The sequence below is a fragment of the Arachis ipaensis genome, chromosome B10, assembly GCF_059453495.1.
Source record: "Arachis ipaensis isolate K30076 ecotype BB chromosome B10, ASM5945349v1, whole genome shotgun sequence".
Classification (NCBI taxonomy): domain Eukaryota; kingdom Viridiplantae; phylum Streptophyta; class Magnoliopsida; order Fabales; family Fabaceae; genus Arachis; species Arachis ipaensis.
The window spans coordinates 88,544,316-88,548,511 of NC_142435.1; the positions used below are offsets into that span (position 1 = coordinate 88,544,316).

Genomic DNA, 4,196 nt, shown 5'->3' on the forward strand with positions numbered 1-4,196 from the left:
CTTTTAACCATTATTGGTTACTTTAAGCTCAAGAAAATGCATAAAACAACTAAAACTAACAGAAAAATGCTAGTGAAACTAGCCTAAGATGCCTTGGCATCACAACACCAAACTTAATACTTGCTTGTCCCTAAGCAAGTCCTGAGTTATTTGAGAAGAAAGTATGAAACAGAAAGCAATTACATTGGCTATATTAGCAAGCATTTGAAGTTCATCAGAAGGGTTTTATGCAGACAGTTGCAGCATCACTTTTTCATTCTTATCAGGTAAGATTATCACTTTTTCATTGCATCCATCAAACACTGCTATGGCCTCTTGTTATTCTTATGTCCTTGGCACTTTTCTTTTCTTTTTCTTAGAGCTTTTTTTTTTTTTTTTTTTTTTTTGCTCCTTGTTTGCTTAGTGTCATGTGTTGCACAAGCCTTTGGCATTTTCTTTTTCTTATCAGTGCACTACACATATCCACTTTAGGCATTTTAGTTCACATTTCTTCTTGAGACATTGGTGCCCAGCACCTCTTTGTGTGACTAAATGTTTTGTATTTAGGTTGCTCTTGATAATGGACTTTTGGTTGATAATCCCGGGTTAGTTAACCCAAGTTACCAAGTGTTGAAACACTCCTCAGAACCTATTCATCCAAGCATATCCTTAATACATAAACACCACAGGCATTTGTCTCAGAAGTTCAAACCATTGGTACCTAGCTTATTTTCTCAATTTTTTTTGCTTTTTGGTTGCCCTTTTTCAGTGGCTTTTTCTTCTTCTTTTTCTTTCTTTTTCATGGCCAAAGACATTTATTCATCAAGATCCATAGACAGTTTTCAATTTCTACACAAAGAATGATAATTCTACACTCTAATTCCAGTGATCTGACTAAACAATCAAGCATGCATACCACCACTTAATTCTACTTGATTTGTCACTAATTTAGCCAAGTTACTTTTGTTCAAACTTTTCTTTTATTTTCGGAAACAGAACAAGCATGGCAAGCATTTGTTTAAGAAGGTGGAGTTATATCCAAACATCTAGGCATTCACTTTATTCAAAGCAATAAACAGACAAATATACTAAAAACTTCACATTCCAGAAAGATTCAACATTTACAGTTTAAACCAGAACAAGCATGCTTTTGTTTGCCCTTTTTAAAGAATTATCAAGGAACAATATCACCTTGTGAAATTCCTTGTTTTCTCTTTGTTGCCAGGAAACAATTTGATTTCCCTTCTTCTCCTAAATGTTGCTTCATGTTTTAAAATCCTTGTTTCCTTTCCTGCAAAGAGTGATGAAGTTGCTTGCTTCTCAAGCACTTGAGTGGTTAGCTCAACTATGTGTGGGTAAGTATCTGAGTCTTAAGTTGGTGTGTGAACACCAAACTTAGTCTCCCACTTACTTCTCTGTGCTTTGAATCCTTGAGTTCTCTTTGGAATGAAGTTGCTGCTAAGGGTTTTAAGCATTTCTGTGACTGCTTAGAATGGTTGTTCCTCTCATATAATTCAAAGGTTGTTGTGTTCAGTTGATCTTTATGGTGGAACACCAAACTTAGAGTCACACCTTCCCCTTTGAATTATTGATCCACGAATTCATTGTTTGGTGTGAAACACCAAACTTAATTCTTTGCAATGCACAGAAACTACTTCACCCTTTTTATTGAAACAAATAAAAGAAACAGCAAAAGGATATTACCTCAGGTTGGGTTGCCTCCCAACAAGCGCTTCTTTAACGTCACTAGCTTGACGGTTGTCCCTTGTTAGGGTGGATTGTAGTGCTTGACGTCTTCTCCTCTCACTATGCAAACGTCCCCACTTGATTCCTTCATGACCTCTAAATGTTCCATAGAAAGAACTTTCCTGATTGTGAACACTTGAGGGAGCTGGGAAGGAATGGTTTTGAGGTCAGGTGGGATTGGCAGATAATGACTTGATATCACTTTATCTCCCGGAGAAAAACCTTCAGTGGGAATTTTCTTGTTTCTCCACCCTCTTGGCAATTTCTTTACAATTCTTCCCTTTCTCTTGAAGCTTTCTTCATTGACCCTTATGCCGAGAGGATCCTTCTGATTTGCTTCTATTGATTCTTATGGCTTTAACTCTTGCAATTCTTGTTTCCTTTCCAAGGACTGTTTCAGAGTTTCAGCTGCCTGATTGCCTTCCTCCAAACACAGATGGCTACTCTCATCCTTAGGCCTTTCATGTTCTGGTTCAGGCTCAGATGCAGGTTTGAAAACATTAAAAATGAGCTGTTCATCATGTATTCTCAAAATTAGCTCTCCTTGTTCTACATCTATGAGTGCTCTAGCAGTGGCTAGAAATGGCCTCCCCAGAATGATGGGCTGTAGGTAGCTTTCCTCCATGTCCAAAATGACAAAGTCTGTGGGGAAGTAATAATCCCCCACTTTCACCAGCACATTTTCAACTACCCCTTCAGCTTGCTTCTTAGTTTTGTCAGCCAGTTGTATGATTACATCAGTGGATCTCACCTCATTCAGTTGTAGCCTCTTCATAAGAGTTAGAGGCATCACATTTATGCTAGCTCCTAGATCACAGAATCCTCTGTCAATTTTTGTTTCCCCTATGATGCAAGGGATATGAAAACTTCCTGGGTCCGTTTTCTTAGAGAGTGTGTCCTTCTTGATGAGAGCACTGCATTCTTTGTTCATTGTTACCGTCTGTCCTCCCTTCAAAACTCTTTTCTTGCTTAACAATTCCTTTAAATACTTGATGTGTGTAGGCATTTGATGGAGAATCTCAAGAAAGGGAATATTGACATGGAGAGAGTTAAATGTCTCTAAAAACCTTGAATAGGTTTTCCCTTTTTCACCTCCTCCTAACCTCTGAGGAAATGGTGCTTTTGGTTGGTATATTTCCAGCATGCCTTTTTGCAGTTCCTTGGCTTGCTCAGTTCCACTTTCCTGCTTAACTTCTTCCACATCTTCCTTCAAGATTTCTGGTTCCTGCTCTGAGGGCCTGATTCCTTCTTCTTCTGAAACTTCCTTCAATATGGTGATGGCCTTGCATTCTTCCCATCTCACTCTCTTTTGTTCCCCTTTAGGATTCTTTTCTGTGTCACTAGGGAACACTGCAGTTGATTTGACGGCCTGTTGAGATAGCTCTCCTACTTGAGACTCCATCCTCTTGAGTTTTTCACCATGGTTTCTTAAGGTAGCTCTCACATCATCCCTGAAGCTTTTCAATTCGGTTATGTCTTGACTCATGGTTGCAATCATTCCTTCTATCCGGTTTAATTGATCTTGAAATTGTTGGTTCGGATTAAGTTGGGTAGGTTGATTATTTTGGCCATGATATGATGGTTGGGGGTAAGTGTTTTGTGTGGCTTGGTATGATCTTTGGTTGGAGTTTTGGTATGTGGAATTGTTATGTTGGTTGTGGTTGTAAGGTTTGTGGTTTTGTGGTTGGGTTTGTTGGTTTCCCCACCCAAAGTTTGGGTGATTTTTCCATCCTGGGTTGTAAGTGTTGGAATGTGGATCATATGATTGCCTTTGTTGGTTTCCCACATAGTTGGCCTCTTCCCAATCACCTCCTTCACTGCTTACTTCCTCTTGATCTTGTGTGTGTATTGCAGCCACTTGCTTTGTTTCTAATTGCCTGGTAAGCTCTGCTAGTTGCTTGGCAAACACCTTGTTTTGGGCTAGAATTGTATCAACATGGTTCAGCTCCATGACTCCCTTAGTGTTATGCCTCTCTGATGCATAGTAATACTCATTCTCAGCCACTGTCTCAATCACTTCAATGGCCTCTTCCACAGTCTTTTTCCTGTTCAATGAACCTCCTGATGAATGGTCTACAGCCTTCCTTGATTCATAAGAGAGTCCATCATAGAAAATATGCAATTGCACCCAATCATGGAACATGTCTGGTGGGCATTTCCTTGTCAAATCCTTGAATCTCTCCCATGCCTCGTAGAGAGTTTCACCATCTTGTTGTCTAAAAGTTTGAACCTCAGATCGAAGCCTATTGACCTTTTGTGGGGGGTAGAAACGTGCCAGAAACTTGCTTTCCACCTCATCCCATGTTGTTAGACTCCCCCTTGGGAATGATTCCAGCCACTTAGCTGCTTTGTCCCTAAGTGAAAATGGGAACAAAAGCAGTTTATAGGCATCTTCCTGGACTCCATTGGACTTCACAGTGTCACAAATTCTCAGGAATTTTGTGAGATGTTGGTTGGGATCTTCATTAGCA

General features: G+C 39.6%; 1 non-coding gene across 1 annotated transcript; it reads left to right on the forward strand.

The window, feature by feature from the left end:
• Window positions 1-3,866: 3,866 nt before the first annotated feature.
• On the forward strand, window positions 3,867-3,970 carry LOC148580788 (small nucleolar RNA R71). Its single transcript, XR_015894579.1, has one exon. It is a non-coding gene; the product is annotated as a small nucleolar RNA R71 (small nucleolar RNA).
• The last annotated feature ends 226 nt before the right edge of the window (window positions 3,971-4,196 follow it).